Genomic DNA, 22,317 nt, shown 5'->3' with positions numbered 1-22,317 from the left:
AAACAACCAAAGGAGAAATCCCAGGGAAGGAAAGATGTGGTTGGGTTTGTTTTAAACCACATCGTGAACAACCAATCAGCTGAAACCGGCGAGATGTTAATGTCAGCTGTTAGAAACCTGCTGGACAGCATAGCAACATTTAGAACAAGTGACTTAATCACACGGATTATATCGTGCTTCATTCCTGTGTGCTGTTCAGAGAGATCACAATCTCTCACTAGCACCGTCCCGTTAGCAACGCAGCTAACAAATCAAAATCACTATCCAAGTCATTAAATGTAATCTTGGAGAAATATTTGGCGAGAAACTTGAATAAATACAGTTTGAACCTCAAAAAAACGTTGAAACAAATATTTAAATAAGAAACTACAGATAATAATGAACAGTTTTACCATAAAGAGACAATAAGAATGAACAGTTAAAAGTAATGTTATAAAGTATATAAAGAAGAATAGCTGGTCCATCTTAAAAGGCCAGCCCACCTTAAAACAGATCTGTTGCTAACTAACTTGCTGTCCTTTAATGAGCAGGTGGCAACAAGACACACACACACACACACACACACACACACACACACACACACACACACACACACACACACACACACACAGCGGTAAATACGAATGCTGAATATTGAGCTTTTATTCTGAAGTTATTCTAAGCGTTGTTCTCACGGTCTGAAGGACGACGGGATGAATCGGGGACAGATCCCAATACTTCTTCAAAGTTCAGCTGCACATGTGATGGACATGGTTTCCATCAAGTGGTTTTGTTCTGCTCGCTGAGAGACAGATGAGCTCTGCTGCATTTGGAGCTCATTAACCGGACACAATATGACATGTCGCTGCCCCCCCTCCCCCTTTTCTTTTTTTTTTTTTACATAAAAGGGAGTGAAAGTTTTATATGGAAAAGGGCTCCATCTGGTTCTGTTTGTTTTTTTAGAGGCGAGGAGATGGTGCTGGAATCAAGAGGGGCACGATAACCGGAACCTTTTAACACGGCATCGTCCAATAGAAAGACAGGGGATCAAACACACCATCAGGTCTACATGTGCCCCCCTTTTTAGTTCTGATCAGTAGCCCAGTACAAAAACAAGCTTGTAGAAATCAGTTAAGTACAACATGATGACTTTACACGCTGCAGCTTCCTGTCCGGCTCACTTTCATAGCGCCTCACTGCCTCCGACAGTCAATTGCCTTAATAGGGACTAGTTCCCGGGCCCAGAATAGCACCAGCTCCTCCAACATGTTTTCAATCATGACGAGCCTAAAACAACAGGATACCACGTGAATGGATGGCGCGGCTCCAACCTCGGCTTCTACCGCCGCCGCCTGCTGAGCTGCAGGAATGGCAGCACGCTCTGGCGGGCGTCCAACCTCATCGCCGTGGATCTGTCGGGAAAGCCGCCTGGGTGACGAGGTTTCCCGTCCCCGGGGTGCTGAGAGCAAAACAAGCTTACACCGAAACCTCAGAGAGATCTGAAGGAAACTCACTTCCTCGTGTATTTTGTTGTTTTTATTTGAGATAACATCTCTGCTATCTGCCGGTGAAAAGGCCACGGCCGTAACGCGGCGCTGAAATGTTCCCCGTTTTAACGGTGGAACGCTCCAAAGTCAACACCGGCGAGGCAGATCTCAGGTTCGACTTCCAGCCTCGCTCACGCATGGCGTCGGCAGGTCAGCGTCCTCGTGTTTGGCTACCGGAGGATCTCTAAATTTAGCCCCCACGTCAAACCGGTTTAGAGACCGGACCAGGTTTCACTGGTGGGAAGATGTTGACAAAAGGAGATTAAATGAAATCGTGTGCTGAATTGCTCAGTTATATTTCAGAATAACGTGGAAGCCAGACTGAGAAGCAATCAGCAAGGCTGCAGTGGAAGACCACCTCGGTGGAGTCCAAGATTAGGGCCTGTCAAATGTTTCAACTGAGTCAATCGGTCACCACTAAGACGAGAAAAATACCACCGCGGACCAAAGCACACAGTCCAGGATCAGGACTAACATGTCACCGACATGCTGGAGAAATCACCACGAAGACGACGTATTGTTCTCCGTCTGCATCTTAAGAGGTGAAGACAGCGGCCTTTTTAAAAACAACTGGAGATAACCTCTCGTTAAAAAATGCCTTTCGTCTTATTTTGACATGAAAACGACCTCACCGCACCTAAATGCAGCGCCGGCCGCCCAGCAGAGCTTCCTTAAGTTTGTGGTCGACAACAACCACCAAATATCTGGTGGAGAGGGAACGCATTCCAGCTGAGGGGAGGCTGGAGGTGGAAGGTGGAGGAAGAAGTCGAATTTTCCCGACGACACCTGAAGGCAGCTTCATTCAGTCAACAGAACAGACAGCGGGAGTATTTTACAGGTTTTACAGTCCTGCCACGGCCACACATGATATTATTAAATAATGTTTATGTCAAGAGCATTTTATGTATTCATTGCTATCGGTGTATTATAACGAGGGTTTCAAGTAATATAACGTGTTTCTGAATAGAATCACCGACTCAAACCTCAAAGGTTTACTAGAATCAAAGGAAGTCTGATTTAAATTAGACTCATATTTGCTCTCAATTTAAAACATAACCAGGAACCCAGAGTAAGGAGGATGGATCTTTATTATCAGATGTTTTGAAGAGAAATATTATGTGTAATATCAGATATTATCTGGAGTGTATGTCAGAGATAGTTGGTTTAGTCCGATGCCACCTTTATGCTGTTCCTGTTAATATTCTGTATTTTGGCTGGAAAACAAAACAAGTCAGAATAACAGATATTTCTGGGTTATGGAATCAATAATGTCATGTGTTTATTATCTGTTCCAGGCGGGAGATGGTGTGTGTGTGTGTGTGTGTATGTGTATGTGTGTGTGTGTGTGTGTGTGTGTGTCTGGGAGGGGTGATATGAAAGATACCGCCCAGGGTCACATGACGTCAGCACTGAGGTTGTGCTGTGGCTGTGAAAACAAACACACCGGGGTGCTGCAGATAAGAGGGGTCAAAACCCTTCCACCCCCTCCCTAACACACACACACACACACACACACACACACACACACACACACACATACACACACACACACACACCTGGACCCGTTAGCACTCTGAATGCTATCAGTGGTGGAAAATAAAACGAGCGTCAGCGAGCGTGACCCGGTGACGTTATCACACGTTCACTTTCATCCTCTCACGGATTCCTGCTCCTCAGTCGGCCTGCCGGCTCCTCCACGGTCCGCCTCCACGCAGGAAACACCGAGCATCATGGGAAACTTCCTTACAGGTCTGCATTCAACGTGGAGGAGCAGACAAATACGGCTGGCAAGTAGTCATTCTGCAATTCAAAAGTACTGCAGTGTACCCCGAGTACTATATTACAAGTACTCAAGTACCCCAAGTACTACATTACAAGTACCCAAGTACCCCAAGTACTACATTACAAGGTCCCAACCAAGTACCCCAAGTACTACATCACAAGTACCCAAGTACCCCAAGTACTATATTACAAGTACCCAAGTACCCCAAGTACTACATTACAAGTACCCCAAGTACTATATTACAAGTACCCAAGTACCCCAAGTACTACATTACAAGTACCCAAGTACCCAAGTACTACATTACAAGTACCCAAGTACTACATTACAAGGTCCCAAGTACCCCAAGTACTACATTACAAGGTCCCAACCAAGTACCCAAAGTACTACATCACAAGTACCCAAGTACCCCAATACTACATTAAATTGCACTTGAAGGCACAGACGTATTAGTTGCAAAAGGTACTTAGTATAGTATACATAGTAATATAGTATAAGTATAAAGAGTGAGTCCAAATGTTCGTTTGTACTTATGTCAGCATCTTTTCCCCTCCACAGTTTCAAACTCCCTTCCTCTCTAGTTACTTTGTGAGACGCCTGAACGCCTCGTGGTGTATTCACGTCTTAAAACTCGCCCCGACGCTCCGTCTCCCTCCCTCTTCGATATCAAAGCCCCCCAGCTCTTATTACAAACGGAGCAACCGCACGGCTGCTGGGGATCGGAGCCCGGATTCAGATTTACGGCGAGAACGTTGGGGATCGTTTTGATTTCCATCCCGTTGTTTTGGAGGAGCGATAAGAAAACAAAAGCACACCATTCCTGTTCTACGACACGAGGATGGAATGATACTACGAAGAGGGAGGAAGACGAGGTGATGACAACGTTTCCACGCTGTGATGCTTCTAAGCACTCTCCAGTGTAGTAGAAGCATCCAGATCAGCCCTCTATCTCCACGTATCATCTTAGATTCTGCACTCCCCTCGGAGGAAACACACCGCACCACTCGGCCGGTGGCGTTCCTCGCGGGCCCCGTCGGCGTAAATCAATCCCGTTTACGACCATCGCATTCCTTTCCGTTGTGATTCGCCACGGCTCTTGCCCTCGTCCAGCCCGTATCTCCACGTCTCCCCGCCCGGAAAACACTCTCCTGCCGAGTCTTGGATTTCACAGCTGGAGTTGATAAAGTCCTGAGGTGCCGAATGGGAGTCCTCCCTCGAAAACAACGGCAAGGGATGTGGAGGTTGTAAAAAAAAAAGCCTTGTACTGACAGAGCAGAGGTATCACCCCAAATCAATGGAAAACAGACCGTCGGTTTTCATTGATTGAGTGTGTATCTGTGTGTCCACATCGTCCTCTCTGGAAATGACTTGTATTGGGTTTCCTGTATGAATCTTCAATTTGATCCCATGTCACCTTCAATTGTCCACTTTACAGCATCCTGAAAAGCCTTGTACTCCTGCAGCAGAAGATAAAGTTAGCTGACATAAAGGTCAAAAGGTCAAGGCAAAATCTCAGCTTCATTCATCACACTGTCCTCTTTTTGTAGTTTTACACTGATTCCCTACTAATGACACTAAATGGCGTATTCTTGGGCAGCACGAAATAATATAATAAAAATGCACTTTTATTTATTCTTGTTTCTTCAGTCTGCAGTTTAAAAAGTGGTTGATTGATCCAATCCACTTTATTTATAACGGTTTGAACAAACACAAGGTTTTCCAAAGGGCTGCACAATAAATAGATGAGACAATAGAAGCACAATAAAGGGATGAGGTACACAGGAGGAAGCTGGACAGGTTGATGGTGAAGTGGGGGGGAACATCTCGTCCCAGGGGGAACATCACTCACACCTGGCTGTTACTAACCCACTCAGACTCCCACGGTTGACTTATATACGCTGAAGGTTTTACTGACTCCCAGTCCTCCTGAACACAAGCCGCCATGCGGAGGTGAGATGAAGACAAGCTCCACTCAAAAGGTCACGGCCACTCGGCTCCACAGGAAGCTCCGCAGCAAAGCAGGAAGAGGTTTTCACCACCTCTGGGATCGCATCGCTCAGGCTCCATCAGCAGAGGCCGTGTAACCATGAGAATCTATGAATCTACTCGCTTTATTATTATTATATTATATTATTAGGACACCACATCCAGATTCAAACCTCCAGTACCAGCCAATCAAAAAGCTCTGGTGTTAGAACGCCGTCAGCTTTCAGAACAGCAGACAGCTTAACCTCATTACTCTCAAACGGGTGTTAAGGCCCAGCGTTTAACCTGCACCCCCGGCCTGTGAACAAAGCTTCTCCTCTGATAAACACATGTTGGTGTCATGAGTGGGGGGGAGGAGTCAACACGTCCAGATGTGAGCGTGATGCTGAGCTCACATATACATGAAAAGACAGCGTCGCATGATAACACACCAAATAAAGCGGCCTGCGTCCAGCGTGCAACGTCTCATTATGTTTAATGCCCGTCTCCACGGCAACCGGCTTGTTAAAGGCGGCCTGCGGCGGCGCTGTACGTGCTCGCCGTCTAGTAAAGTACATACATTACACGTTACATAAGATCCTACGGAAGAAAAAAAAGCTGCTCTGTTTTGATTTATGATGCAACAGGAGAGGGAGGGGGAGGAGGGGGAGGAGGGGGGAGGGGGAGGAGGACAGTCATCTAATTGGTACACTCTGACCTGCAGAGGTTTTTCTGAGAGATCCAAGTCTGAGTCGCTATGAGCAGGAAGTGTGTCTACTGATGACTGTGTGTGTGTGTGTGTGTGTGTGGGAGGGACTGTGTGTGTGTGTGTGTGTGTGTGTGTGTGTGTGTGTGTGCGTTCCTCTGGCATGAATGTGTCGGCTGTACTTCCTGTTGACTGGCGGCGTGTTTCTGTACATTTAACTTGTCTTTATTGCTCCTGGAGTGTTTTCTATCAGCAGGTTCTGAAAATGAAATATCCAAATAAAATGTTTGGGTGGCTTTGAGGTTTTTTTAACCACTTCCTGTGGGCGCGGGGTGTTTTTTGTTTTTTTTGTAAGTACGGCCCCTGCTGAGCTGCTTGTTGCTCGCATCGTGAAACAAAGAAAGGACCGGCGTGCCGACCTCGCCGCTGGACGTACGTCGTGACTCGTGCCGGTAGATATATCAGCGAGATGCTGCCGAAGCCTCGCAGGCTGATTACAGTGTATGTGTGTGTGTGTGTGTGTGTGATACACAGACAGAGAACAGGCTCTATAAAGAGTGTTTACACCCGTGTGTGTGTGTGCACCCAAGGGTGGTCCGGCCGCCGTGTTTACACTTAAAGGCTCTTTCCAGTGTTGTCACAGTGTTTTGACGACGGCCGCTGAAAGCTTAATGGTGCTCGCCGTTGCCTGGACGAGGGTTATTACAGGTTTGTCTGACAGTGACACACACACACACACACACACACACACACACACACACACACACACACACACACTGTTTGATTGGAGAAAAGTTAACGACCTCTAAACCAAACCGTACGTATGTGGAGTTCAGATATTGTGACATACGAGGAATCAGATGAGTCGTCTCTAAGCGGTTGTATCTGGCCGTATCCACGGCAACGCGAGGCCTGATTTGGGATTGAATGTGGAAACCTAAGTGTCCACATTGACTGATTCCGTCGTGCGAAGGCATCCGTCCTATCAATCGGTGCTTAATGACTCCATTCTGCGTCTCCGCCGCGTCCCAGCCGAGCGCCATCTGGATGTTAACGGTTCTTTATGAGTGTTGGTTGTGGCGTTAATGGCAGCTGCTGACGAGCTTCAAGACTTACTGTCGAGCTGTCACATCAGGTGCTCATTACCCTCATCATGGCTGATTGTTCAGGTAAAAAATAAATCACAAATACAATAAAATAACAGGCTGTAATCACCTCTTACTGATACAATCAACCCTGTAGGAGCGCTTATTTAAGGCGGACTGATATAGTTCATATTCGGGCCAGCGGAGCAAAGAAGTTCACAGTGTAAGATGCTTTTTTTTCCTTCTGCTTTGAGTCACTATAAAATAAAGTGGTATAAAATCCTTCCACCTACAGGACAGGCGGTTATATAGTTCATGTGATAGACCAACTTTTCTCCAACGTGAGTCACGTAGAGTGAAAACCAGAGAACGCATGCCTCTGGATGTGTCACGGAGCAATCACATGTTAATGACCTCTTGTGGAATAACCCCAAAATGACTAGGAATCTCTCAAATGTGCATGTGGAGGCCAGTAATTAGTCATAAACAAGCCTGAGTCTCATGAACTCTGTGGTGGAGCAGCAGCCGTGTAGAAAGTAATTTCTAGTACAGTCGCTGGTACAGATGTGACTCTGGGATCACATCCACCTCCAGAGGAACGCCATCTTAGCCTCGTAGCTGTGAAAAGTAAACCAAACGAGGAGGGAAACACTTGTAATTCCTTCTACTTCCCCGTGATTGGCTCCTCTCACACTCAGGTTGTGATTGGCAACGCTACACAGATGCAATTTGACGACCAGACGTTAGTCAGCTCCCAGCCGTCGACGGATAAACACCCAGATCTGTTTCCACATTACACGATGGAGTGGAAGAGGACGATGGAGGGGCTGTTCTCTCTTCCTCGGGATCAGACGAAGCCAGCATGAAAGGAAGAGGATTTGATAGAACCAACGTGGGCTGGTTATTGGTACATCACCGCCACATGAAGAGCTTTCCAATGTTCGGCTGACGGCAGCAATAATTCACCCACATCTTCACCTCACCTTGACCCTCCACATCTCCACTGAGGATGTGGAGGGTCAGCATCTTCTCTCTCTTATCTGGTTTTTAGAAAATAAAAGTTACTAGCTCACCAGTAAATCACTTTAACTGGTTTATTAAGGAGGCAACACGTGGCTGAGAGCCTCTTAGCGTGAAGCCTGTTGCTCAAACCAGACCGGCCGCCGTCCACCACACTCCGCATTGTCCAATTAAGGTCTTCCAGGCAGACTGCCACAGGCGGCGAGCCCCAAACAGTGTGGTGGGGGGGTTAATCTGGCTCTCCGGTCCCTGACGAGCTCACGGCGTGTGACGGCGCCCGCTCTGACACTTCATCACCAGTGGGTGGGCACCGGCGCGTGGGCACAGGGCTATAAAAGGACCTGGAGGAGTCTGAACCATGCCCCCCTTACCCCTCCTGCTGCTGTGTTTGGACCACCTGTCAGTCTGAGGAGTGTGTGTGTGTGTGTGTGTGTGTGTGTGTGTCAGACTTTACACTTGCTGCAGGATTGTGAGCAGTGTTAGAACATATTGCAGACTCCCGCCAGTGAACCATAACACCGAGCCGGAGCTTCACTTTAATGAAATGTGGCTGTGAAAGTGGCAAAGGCTAACAGGCTGCTGCTGCTGCTGCATAATGGAACCAGCTTTTTTTTACTTATCTGTGTGAAGCAATTCAAGAAATAACAGCACATTCAAGTCGGTGTCAACGGGTCTGAAAAGAGCCTCCGGCCGCTTTGATCGGGGTTCACCTCCAGGTAATTGGACGAGGAGTCGGCGCTGAGCGCTGCTCGTTAAAAGAATTGTTTGACATTTTGGGGATTATGGATTTTGGTTTCTTGCCAAAAGTTCGACGTATCTGTCTGTTCTTTATGAAGCCGGGCAGCTTAGCTCAGCACAACGACTGGAATCAGTGGACAACAGCTGGCTCTCCAGGCAGGACATGCAGCCGTGCACACGTGCTACAGTCTGGTATGGACATTATATATATATATATAAATATATATATATATATATATATATATAGCATGCGTTGCCTCCTTAAAGAGAGACTAAACAAGCGTATGATTCACAAGAAATGTTGTGAAAATAAAAAAAGGTGCCAGCAGGTTTTATATTCATACAATAATTAATATTAAAGTTTAGATGAAGTCCACTAAAATCTAACAGCTGACTGTGATAAAGTGTGTTTTTATGCTTTATTGCCGTGCCAGTAAAGTCCATGCTGACGGCAGGGGAAGCGGCGCTGTGCTGCTCACTTTGCAGAGTGATGGATGCCGACCTGAGGGAACGAATCACTCTTCCTTTCTTCTTCAACAGAGCGAATGCACATGCTATCTGAACATCGGTAGAAAACACTAGCGATGATGATTGAGTGACCCTGCGACGTCGCACTCTTGAACTGAAGGTATCTCTCAGGCAGATCTCAGAGCCAGAATTTAAAACAGGTCAGCTCTAAGTGGAGCATGGGTCTGTTTGACCACCACTCAGCATCGCTCTGACATCTCGACCCCCGGGCTGTAAATCTGCAGCATCGATCTCCTCACTAAAACCTCAGAGAAGAAGCCGTGAAACAAAGACGTGGGATGAAAGCCGGCCGGCTCGCCCTCTTCAGGGGAAACGCCGGTGCAGCAGAGGAGTTTCCCAGAAGTCACAGTGGGTTACTGGTATGTCACAGGCGGGCGCTACACTTTCCTACCGTGGCTTTAATAAGAGGACAATAAGTCACATGTGTGGATCTTAGTATTATAATATCAGCCATCAATAATCTTAACTGTAGGCTTGGGTTCCAAACGGGTCTGAGGAAGTCATTACAGACGGCTAGAGAAGCCTTTCATAGAACAGGTTCTTCTAACAGGCCAGAGGGTGGAGGTGCTGGTGGTGGTGCTGGTGGTGGTGGTGGTACTGGTGGTGCTGATGAGCTGCTGGCTGGATCATTAAGCTTCCTGGAGTGGAATATAAAGCTTCACATAGGTGGTGATCTGCTCAACGATCTGTGTTTGTGTGTATTTATGTCTATAACTGTGAGGACATCCTGTGATCTCACAGTTCATAACCTTTGATGGCTTTGTAATGACTCGGTGCTTTGCAGCCATAATCCTCCATAATTCATAAATACATATATATATATATATATACAGTATATATCAGGATGACTCTCTCTGTCCTCTCATTAGAGCTAAGTGAATTAAGGGGACGTGATTGGTTTAAAGAAGGACTGAAGGAAGAAGGTAACGTCCCTCTGTGGAGGGTTAGTGGAGGACCCGCCCAGCTGGAGATCCCTACTGGACCGTGAAATGACCACAAACACCATGATGGAGAAGAAAACTCCCTCTATGGAGGTTAGGAATGTTAACTCCACAAACAAACTCCCCTCCACAGATCGGGGCATTAGCCTTTCTGTGGTTTCTGCACAATAAAGCCCCTGCTCTTCGTCCCCTTAGAAAACATACAGAGGCGTGATGAGGAGGAGTCAGGTGGGAGAGAAGGTGTGAGGGAAGATCTGATTCAACAAAGAGCCGGTTTGTCCCTGGAATAAACGTTGAAAACCGACGCCGGCTGCAATTAAATGCACATTTTCTTTCTTTTTGGGGTTTTTTTTTTAACGTTGTTGTTTTTTCGTCCCACTCCAAGACATATTCTTTGCACGCCCACTTGAGCGTGAGGTCAGGCGGTGAGAGAGGCCAGGTTTGGCTGAGCGTCGGCTGTGGGGACGGTGGGAAACCATCTCTCTTCTCATGGCTAATACCCACTGGAGCCACGGTGCACAGCCACTGTGAAATGGGCCTAATAGCCTGGATGAAGGGGAGGGGGAGGATGTGGATAAGACGAGTGAAAGCTTTGGCCTGAAGCAGCAGGCGATAGGCTTCTGAATATTTGCAGAAATGGGTCTGGAGCACACCTACTCATTATGGTAATAGCCAGCTCTTAAAGGCTGACGTATGGACAAATGGCTGTGGTGAAAGGGAGCCGGGACGGGCGAAGGTCACCGAGTCCAGGATCAAGGAATCCTCCTGTCCTGGGACGACCTCCTTATTCCACAGCACTCATTTTGGTTTCTCCTCTGATTCCTTCCTTCCACTCGTCCCAGAGGAGGTTTCATGAATCACCTAGTTTACAGGGATTATGTTTCTACTAGTTGTGTCTACCTGAGCGGGTCACATCAGCCTAACAATGCACTGTATTACAACACGGCAGGCCTTCTGTTATTACTATGTTATGCACAAACGAAAGAGAACCAAAAAGAAGAATCATATAAAGCATAAGAGGGAAACAATGTTCATCAAAATGTTCTAAAACACCTGAAACTTTGTTTGTTTGTCGTTTACTTTTCTGTCACCTGCTTATCAATTAATCAATGAAGCAGGAGTTTGAATGCATCTGAAATGAAATGACGTTTCCCTCACATCATTATAAGTTATAAAACAATGAAGCTCATGGGACAGAAATGAGAGTAAAGTAGGAAATGAGCAACAAGTCTAGAAGCATGACGTCATGGATTTAAGGAAAATGACAAGAAGACAACAGTTTTAAACGCTCAACATCCACAATGTGTCAAATATGCCTTATTATCACTGAATACTTGGAATTAAAATAATGGATAATTAGAAACATTAACGAGGTTAGAATGTATTGTTAAAGCTAACAACCAACGAGGTGACAGCAAACATCCCAGCAGACAGACAGACAGACAGACAGACAGACAGACAGACAGACAGACAGACAGACAGACAGACAGACGAGGACACAGTAAATGGATTAGTCTCGACTGGATGCTTCCTGATCAGCATGGGAATGAAAGTTATAAAATAAATAAAAAAAGACATCATATATGTCATTTATCCTACAGCATGTCCAACAGTGATTATAGAATATGTTGTGGTTCACTGGTTACTTTCTAAGCTGGTGTGTGTGTGTGTGTGTGTGTGCGTGTGTGCGTGTGTGTGTGTGTGTGTATCTTCTTTGACAGGAAAATGATCAGCCTGGTCCCCAGAGTTAATTGATGGAAATCATTTTTGAGATTCAAATCTCCGGCGGTGAAGTGATTCTGTCGTTTCCCCAAAGGACCAATCAACACGCAGGGAGACCTCCGAGTCATCAGCTCCACAGATAGTCCACAACAACGCACAATTCATTAATGACCGTTTCTATTCCAGCAATTGTCCAGGCCCGGTGTCTAGGGTCAAAGGTCATGTGACGTGAGCAGAAATACCCTCCTAACTGCATTTAAATGACAGACGGGTCACGTCTTGCTGCTCAGCAGATCTGTCAGACAAACCGGCTACGAGTGTCTTATAATCACCAGTCACGGCGCTGTGTGTGTGTGTGTGTGTGTGTGTCTGTGTCTGTGTGTGTGTGTGTCTGTGTGTGTGAGTGTGAGTGTCCAGCCCGTCGTCCGTCTGGAAACATACGTTTTTACATTTTGAACGTTCAGCTGACGGCTTCTCGCTAACTTAAAGGACTAAACATGGTTTTATTACAGCTCTACTTTCTGTTTCATCACAGGGGACGGACGAGAGGCTCTGACCTCCCACTGTGAGGCTGCTCTACTCAACAGCGCCCCCTAATTCATTTGAATGGAACCGCGGTCTGAACACCTGCTAACGACTCGGAGGCTGCAGGTGGATTTAAAACGAGCACAGGTGACTTGAAAAAGCTGTCTGGTTCACTTTCATGGTCAATAAATGAAAATATAGCCTGATTTAAAATAAACGGGGTACAAAAACACGTTAGAAAAATGTATTCATGTATCCTTAATTCATGCAGAATATTTGTTTTAAGGTGATTATCAGGACATTATCCTAAATCAGAATTATTTTGGACGAGATAATGATGACATGAATTCTTTATATGGTCTCATGTCTGATCAGATCTCATACATTTGAAAAAATACCCACACAAAATCATCAGGAAGTTCCAAAAGGAGAAGGAAAGGAAAGTCTTGTGATGTGGATTTAAATATAGAAAAAGGTGAGAGTTAACAGAGGTGAGGAGCAAACGAAGGCCAGCAGGAGGAGAGTGTGGAGGGGAGAGATAGGATTCACATTTACTCTCCACCAATCAAGCCGGGGGGGAGATTTAACACCTCCATTGTCCTCCTCTTCTCTTTACTTTCACATGTTTAACTACATCGTATGTTTCTTTATTCATTTAAAAATGCATTCATATGTATATATTTTTTTATTTGAACACAAAACACTGATTGTAAATATTTTGATTTAATATTTTATTATAATTTCAGCAAACATTCTGTTCATCTTCTCATTTTTTCCATATAGTTGAGTCTCCGTGATGGTCAGGGTTATTTTAGTCGACGCAGCGAGCACAAGTGAGTGTGATCAAAGTGCTGAGTCGTCACACTGATTGGTTAAGAGGACGTCAAAGAGAGCGATCGACCTTAGCTGCAGACAGAGAGAGAGAGAGAGGCAGTGAGATGGAGGGAGCAAAAGAGGAAAGCAATGATGGAAATGAAAGGAGAGAATGAGGGAGGTTAATGGGCAAGTCAATGGGGCTTTACAGAGAGAGAGAGAGAGAGAGAGACACTCAGGAAGTCAGACAGTCCAGGCAGAGAGTGAGACAGCGAGAGTGAGCCGGGTTGGACGGAGGAGAACGCAGCAGCGAGACCGTTTATTAGTGGGGAAATAAATATTAATGTTCCATCATTCTTACATTCACTATCGTACCACAGGGAGAGAGAGAGAGCGGAGGGGAATGGAGGCAGCAGACGGGGCGATCGAGCAGCTACACTCAATGAAGTGACAAAGAGAGAGAGGCGGTGGAGGTCGGTGACCCCGGTCTGCCGGTGGAAACGTTAGTTCAGGGTCCTTTAAAGGAAGAGGGACAGGAAGTCACCCTGGACCCGGCCGGCTACACAAGTCACCTGACCTTCTGACCTTCACACATGGACTTATTTCAGTCTCACACTGCTAGTTCAACTAGATCACAGGCTGCAGACGAGGTGTTATCAAAAGTTGACAACACGACGGTGACCGGAAGAAAAGAAGAAGCAATGTCAGCCGTCACGTGTGAATAAACAGACAGTCTTTACATTCAAGGTCAATGCAAACATGCAGATTAATGCCACAGCCTCCGGTAGAGCCAGACTCCATTCAGAAAACAAGCATTTTAAGAGTTATTTGCTGATCGTCTTGCTGACAGAGCCAACAAACTATGACTTCATACTTTTTTAGAGATTTTCATCATTATGTAGTTATTCTGCATTCTTATTATCCATTTATTGGAATCAAATAGTTCATTCTAGGCTCAAACTGCTGTAGTAAACCAGTAGATGTGTATTCACAGTGAATATAACACTATAAAGCAGCCATGATGGATGAATCTCCATGGAGGCAAGACTCCTCCCTCTCCAACACGTCTAGTGATGCAAACAAACACACATGATCCTGAGAGTAACGTGAAGATTTGGGTTTGGAGGTCAAAGTGCGACCCAGAAACACCTCAAAGACTCTAACAAGCATCGCCGGTGTCGGAGTATTGATCTGCATGGAGGCGGCTGGGAGGAGGATTAAGCAGAAGGTGCTGATAGCCGAGTGATTCATTGCACATTTATCCAGTAATAAAAGCTGTGAGAGCGGAGCAGCACGTAGCTGTTGGGAACTTCCCCTCTTATCGGCCAGCGGCCTGATAACGGAATCAAAGGGCCGAGTCAAGGTCGTACCGTGTTTCCTCTCTTCATCCCTGGTGTTAAAAACCTGGTTTATTGTTTCTTTCACTAGAGTCACATTGCTCAGCTAAACGTCTCTAGATTCTAGTTTTCTTATTATTCATATTTGCTCCATCGCATGTCTTCACGCTGCTGACCTCTCTGACCCCGGCTGATTGTCAATGAATCAGTGAACAGAAAGTGTTTTGGGTTTCTACCTGGCACCCTCTCTCTCTCTCTCTCTCTCTCCCCGGCTTCCTCTCTCTATCTGTCACCCGTCTGCGGTTGCTTGAGAAAAGACACAACATCGCAACCCGACTCGCTGGCTCTCGGCGATTTCAGAAGGATGATTGGGGCGCAACCCGCTCATCAATCACCGAGGCCTCGGTCAGACAGCATTCCTGCTGGAAATATTAGGTGATTCAATATTACTCTGCCCTCATTATCTGCTATTAGGGCTGGGAGAAAGGAACACACAAGTCTGAGTCTATGCCCCCCCCCCCCCCTCCCTCCGGATCCTGTCTGGGATCCTGGATGAGGAAGTAATCACTACATGGTCTGAAGCTTGCAGCTTCACCACCGAACGAAGCCGCACCACAATGAAAAGGAGCGATTCATGGGAGAAGTCTGCTGAGTGTGAGAGCTGTTCCTGTCCTGACACGTTCACAGCATCTACCTTTCCAACAAACATCCACTCAGATCAAATCAACGGAGACAGAAGCAACCAGCTTGCATTATATACACTTGATGTTCGGGGAAAGGAGAACGTTTAGAGGTCATTCATTGGTGTGTGATGAGTTTCCCCCCCGCTGCTTTCATAATGGAGAAGAAGTCCTCACTCATTATTATTCATGACAAACCGGTCGCTCCCTCCCTGTGTGTCTAAAGACATGGCTTCATGCAGCGCTGACTTCCTGCTGGGAACTCTGGGTAACGAAGGCAGATTCCTCCAGCTTGATTTCCAACGTTCAATAACAACGTTGGCGTTAGAAGAGCAGACGGATCAGTGAGGGATTAACCCTGCAGACACAAACACGCACCGTGACCCGTTATTCTCTTCCTTTACACCCGTGCATCTCCCGCGGTACCTTGAGAACACGTTGTGTTTCTAGTCATAAAAGGAGATTCAGTACGTTGGAGGGGGGGGGGGGGGGGGGGCAGCCATCCAGCTCTGATTCAGACTCACTGTAAGCAAAGGGAAGCGTCCACGTCCAAGACAAATAAACTGGATCTCATTGGTGGTTCTCGTGCTCACCCCCGGACAGTGATTCTGTGCAGGTTACACACACACACACACACACGCACACACGCACACACACACGCACACACACACGCACACACACACACACACACACACACACACACACACACACACACACACACACACACACACACACACCGCAGCACGCTATATCCATCTCGAGTGCAATTAGACGGATGATAAACATGAAGGAGACGCCGTCCCGTCCAGCTTACCTGCTTGGCGCGCTGATCTGCCCGGGAGGGCATGACGGGGCTGGCGGCGGGGGTCGCGGGGGCACTGCGGCTGCCCCCGGCCAGCATCGAACGCACAGACGCCAGCCACTTCATGACGCCCCGGAAAAAAAAAACAAGAGGAACCAGAACCTGGAGGTGGACGGAGACACACCGGTGTGTACTTCAGGGTCTCTATGTTCACCGGGACGTTTCGGTCTGAAGGGTGTGACCGGTCTGCTGCCCCACACACACACATTTACACACACACTGACACAGTGGGCAGCCTCTTACAGTTGATACACACACTAATCCTACAAACATGTACACACATGGATACATGCCCACACACACGCTACTGACACACAATCCTCCCCCATCGCCATCTGTCACTTTCCCTCCCTAACCCCCCCCCCCCCCACTTTAGCCCTGACATGCATTCCTCTCTCACACACACACACAGACACACACACACTCTCACACACACACACACACAGACACACACACGCCTCCCGCTGTGCCTCCTGGCCGTCAGACACAGCAGAGTCCATCATGCTTCCTGCTCCGGTTCATATCTGGATGATGTGTGTACATGTGTGTACATGTGTTTACATGTGTGTACAGTAGGGTTGAAACACAGGTGATGATGTCACTGCTGAGTATAGGTTTGACGCTGCCTTTTCCACTTCTAAAAGGTCGCTCTGCTCCACGGTTCAAAGCGTTTTCAAACAATACAAACAATGGCAATACTTTCTGCACAAACTGTCTGAAGTACTTCTTCTCACATTAGCTGAGTTCTGGTCATATGCTATAATATAGCTTTGATATTAACTTGTATCATTTAATCAAACCTCTGCACCAGCACGCCTCCAAACAGTACGTTTAACTGGAAAACATCTATTTCTACGTGATTCAACCAAACTACAACAGGCAGGTCAACATCCAGATGCTATTTAGGCCCAACACAGCTGGGGGGGGGTGCTGGTTACGGCTGTGTCAGTGATGTGGCTTCATCAAAGCCACCGCAATAATGCTGAAAAATGATCTTGGCCATATCCAGAGGTTTTTTTTGTTGTTCTTTTTTAATGCATGTGTACAGGCCGAGTAGAAGTCCTGCCAAGCAGCACATCACGGACCGGGACAGAAAGACAGGAGGTCTGGGGGACTGGGAGCAGCGGGAACAATCCCAACAAATGGAAGGCATGTTGGAGCGCTGGCTGGGAGTTAACCACACGCTTGTTCAAGTCCGTGTGACGGGCCTTCGTTGTGGAAACCACGCTCTGATCCCGCTGCACGGTTTAAAGTGACGATCCTCACAGATCAGGAGGAACGGATGTCAAGTGTTGTACATTTGAAAATGAGGATAATCCCCCCATCCTGCAGGCTTTACAAGGGGTAGGGGTCAGGGGGCGGGGGGTATTACTGCCTGGAAGACGACACGGAGGGGAAAGAGTGCGTAGACGTGTCCGGCTCGGTTGTGCCCTCTCTGAGGGGGCGGGGCCATATGTGGAGGCCAGCCGTCCATCTCTGTGTGATGCTGGGGAGCTCCGACTTCATTCATCTCTTAATCCCCCCCGTCTCAGCGTGGCACTGCATATGGCCGGGGTTGTCACGGAAACGTGGCGGAGCGAGGTTTGTCGAAGAGGACGGGGGGAATTAATACATCAGACGCAGAGATCCGAAGTGACAAGCACAACCCGACTTCTGGCGAATGTTGAATGGAGAGTGTGTGTGTGTGTGTGTGTGTGTGTGTGTCAGTGTGTGTGTGTACAGCATCATTACCAGACAGCTCTCCAAATAAGGAGTGCCTTTAGGGAAACATCAGCTCCGTCTAATCTCTGAACGCGAGATGTTTCCAGTAACGGTGTCACGGAGCCAGAGGACGGGCTTATCCTACCCCCCAACCCCCCAAACCCCCCCCGTAATGACTCCAGTGTTACAGCGGCAAGGAGACAATTAAACCTCCGACGAACCAACAAAACGCCGGCTCATGTCAGAGCCGGCGGCGGCGTTTTCTGTGTGTGAATGAAGATATCTGAATGAATGGATAAAGAACACACGCTGCACATTCACTGCTGCTTAAACAACATAGAAGCAAACAGGATGTCTGGATGGGATCGCTTATTGTGCTCGACGTAACGATGTCTAACAAAAGCTCTAGAAATACTGTGGAAACGGCTGTGTTATTATTATTATTGATGTACTAATCCTGCTTTCAGACTTCGTACTTATCTTTTATGACAACAGAATAGAATATTTGAACGTTGTTAACTGCAAATCAAAATACACACACAACACTGTGTCATTGTGTTTTCAGCCCCGTGGAGCGTCTGCAGCTTTCCAACAGTCTGTCAGGCAAAATCCAGGGCACACATCACGGCGTTCCTACTTCCTGATCTGATATTCTTTTTACTGTAAGTAAGTATTGTGTGTATAAAAGTGTATACAATAGAAATTCAACGAGTTTCCTCGCCAAAAAACATGCTCGATTGACAAGATTGTCAAATTGAAGCCTGAAAGACAAAAGTCAGGGCCAAAGACACCCATGTTGCATTTACAGCATACTGCAGGATGCACACTGTAATAGAGCAGAATGAGTCCTAAAAGCAGGAAATGACATCATGTTTTGGGTCCCCTGGTTCGGTCGGATGTCTGAAAGAAGGTCAAAGGTGTGTAAGAGAAGGTGACCTACATGTAGACGAGTGTATTAAAATGTTTATCTGGATGATGACGGCTGGACGTTCGAGGTTTTAGGTTTTAGTGGACACGTCCCTCCTGACAACGATGTCCTTGACAGAGAAGGAGGGACGGCTCAATCAAAGTGTTACTCGGGCTTATCGCCTTCAGCTAACAGAGTGAAAGCTGCATTTCATCACTTTATCAGCCGGAGCACACAGACGTATCAAACATCAAGCCTTCCATGTAAACCAACAAGCCTGGATGGGAGGGGTACCGAGGTAAGGACGGGCACAAATACTCACTTTTAAAAATCTTTTATCGTAATGTTTTGGTAACAAGAGCCTTTCAAGTCGGGCCAATGAAACTAATTTAGGTGAAATTGAGAGTGACAGATGAAGAGGAGGGAGGAGGGAGGGAGTCGTGAGCGTTTGAACGGCAGGCTTTGGACCTCCTCCACATTCCTTCCTGCTCCCACATCCCTCCCACGTTTTTCGCCGCTCACTTCGTGCCGAAACGCCCCAGTGGAGACGGCGGCTTTCATCCGGCTCCAAGCGGCCCGGGAGAAAATCAAGAGGGCTGTAAATGTCTTCGGCGTGAGAGAGGCATTAAAACTAAATCCCCCGAAGACAGAAAAAAAAGGGCTTTTCCAAAGCAGCAGGGCTGCGAACCCCCGACCTCCAACACGGCACCGCCGCGTCGCCTCACAGCCGTGGCCGTCGGCCAATCCACAACTCTGCTTGTTCAACAACGACCATTTGGTTGAAAATCAGTTTGGCCCCTCGAAAAAGTCCGCCACATATCCCGGGAGCTTTCACGTACTCTGCGGTTATCGGGTTGCTGTGGCAACCACCAGCCGTGTGGTAGCTGTTATAAAGACGCAACAACTAACCGCAATACTTCTATAACTTAATGATCCCTCTCTATCTGACAGCAGCTGTCAATCATGACATCACTTTGACATAACAAAAATGAAAAATGTATCATAAATCCATGATGAGAACTACCCTAAATGACAGAAATGTGTACTACTTTTTTAAAGGGGGCGGGCTTTACAACCTATACTGCAGCCAGCCACTAGGGGGCGATGGAGGTGTTTTAGCCTCATGGAAACAGAGAAGGGAAAAAGGGAGGTGGGATGTTTGTTTCCTCACCACAGCTCGGCCTTATCGTGTGCCTGTCGTTGCTTCCAGAGGGACATTCATCACCGTGTACCACGGTTTGCATTGTGAGGGTAAACACCCCCCCACTCTCATTTTCCACTTCCTCTAATGGGTCGATAAATCAGCCGCGTCACTGAAGTATCTTCCACATGCATGTTCCAGCAGACACGCCTCCGGTATAATCACGGCTGAAGGGGAAGATGCACAACCGTCGGCGTACAGGTGGGACGGGGGTCAGGACAGGTCGCTGGCTCCACTGCACATGAACATTTGATTTAAAAGTGAAATAAATAAAGGAGTGGCGACCTTGATGAGGCTAATTCATTTGCAGGATTGGTGTTGCTGCAGAGCTTGGCTGTAGTGTTGGATGGCCTCTCTCATCCTCTGCCAAAGGATCCAGGATCCAGCGGGGACTTTAGACGGGTTTAGATGGACCCCCCCCTCCAGTAACAGCTTTTTTTTTGGAATGAAGCAGATGTAAACAATTACTGAGCAAAACACTCATGACGGGGAGGAAACAGGGGGATTAGCTGAGTTTCATCTCCAGAGTTTAGGCAATAATTGACACGCAGGCAAAAACAGCATGTTTTTTTTTTGGTTGATAAGAGGGAAAAGGGACCCCACAGATCCTGGCTCAGTCAGACCAGCACCCCCCCCCCTCAGTGAAAACAGCCTGAATCAGCGGTTACTCTTCACTTGGGGGATTGTGTCAATCAAAAAGGGGGGGGGGACCTAGCATTTGTGGAAAAACACAGGGGGTTACAGTCTGACAGGTCAGATTATTTCCAAACTGGATCCAACAGTAAATCCTTCTTCGGTCTTTTAACTTGATGAGAGGGGGCTGAAGAGGAAAAAACCCAGAGAAAATGAGAGAAAAGGAAGGGGACGGAGAGAGGGGAAGGTAAGAACGATGGAGGTATAACGCCAGGTACGCCTATCGTTCATGGATCAGGTGAAGCTGAAGGTCAGATCAACAGTTTGTACAGGGCAGGTGTTAAAGTCTCCATTTATACAGAACGTGGTCAACATTCCCTGAATACACAGAAGTTACCCAGAAGAAAAAACCTCTTTCATCTCCTTAAGTGGTTGCCGAGCACAACACGGTCCCAGAATAGATTTTGGGTAACGACTCCCCACGCTGCCTGAATAATTCATCCCCTCCTTCTTTTTTTTCCCCCCCCGAGAATAAAAGCTGGGAAGTTTCTGCCAAAAATAAAATCTCTAGTAAACACAAGCTCTTTAATATGTGCGTGTTTAAAAAAAGATAATAAGTGGGCATTACAGGGTAGAAATGCAGCCCGGCATTTTGGCAAAGCAGATGTCTGGTTTACGACACGATAGGGAGGCGAGGAGGAGGCGAGGAGGAGACGAGGAGGAGACGAGGAGGAGGTGAGGAGGAGGTGCATCGGCGGGACGGCCGGCCTCTCCCATGACTCTCTCTGTAGGTGTGTGTTTGGATGAGGATGACAAACACTACTGCATTGTTCCGTTGCCACACATCGGTAACCACGTCCGGTTGTCAAGGCGACATGTCGCCAAACCGGTCCGTCCTCCCCGGCTGCATCGCAGGAACGCTAAAGATGCCACGTAGAGATCGGGAAATCAGGTTATCGTGCCGACAAGTCGGGAGTGTCAGGTTATCTGTAAACCACCTGTTGGCGTTTACACGAGCCGACGCGCTCCACTAGCATCAAGGGTTGCTCCTGTTGATGACCTTGACCTTTGACCTTTGTGTAACGGAGAAGAGAACATCCCTGCTGAGCAAATCTACTGGAGTCGGATGAACAGAGCAGCTTAACTACGACAATAAAGCAGAGAAAAAAGTACCAAAAGTAAAAAATATGCTAAATTCTATATTTGTAGTGAGCCGATATGATTGGATAATAACTGATGCATGAACGTGTTCATTACGTTATTTTACCAAACAGCTTTATACTTAATAAGAAACAGTTTATTAGTTATTTGCAGAATCTGAATCTGCAAAATAGGGTTATTATAACTAATATTGTCAAATATATGTAGTGAGGTTAAAAGTACAATATTTCAGACGGAGTTATACATCGTCATCTCTATAAAATCACTGCTCATCCAAACATACAGCACACCCCTCTACCATTACAACCTAATTAATCATATCTCAGTCTGCTCATCACCAGTTTGTTCTCGTCCACCTGATTGTGGTGGAAAGGTGCGAGGCGTTTTTCAGAGCTGACATTACATATTGAATAGTCTCGTCTCCCACAAACCACCAGATGTTATTTGTTGGAGGACGTAGGACGCGGGGGCTCTTTCCATTGTGTT

At 47.0% G+C, this 22,317-nt stretch overlaps 1 protein-coding gene across 1 annotated transcript in view; it reads right to left on the bottom strand.

The window, feature by feature from the left end:
• Positions 1 to 22,317, bottom strand: part of nav3 (neuron navigator 3) — a 209,790-nt gene that overhangs the window by 141,800 nt on the left and 45,673 nt on the right. The gene's annotated exons all lie outside the window — the stretch shown is intronic.

The sequence above is a fragment of the Eutrigla gurnardus genome (assembly GCF_963514095.1).
Source record: "Eutrigla gurnardus genome assembly, chromosome: 21".
In the NCBI taxonomy this organism is placed as follows: domain Eukaryota; kingdom Metazoa; phylum Chordata; class Actinopteri; order Perciformes; family Triglidae; genus Eutrigla; species Eutrigla gurnardus.
This window is presented reverse-complemented; position numbering and strand designations above follow the sequence as displayed.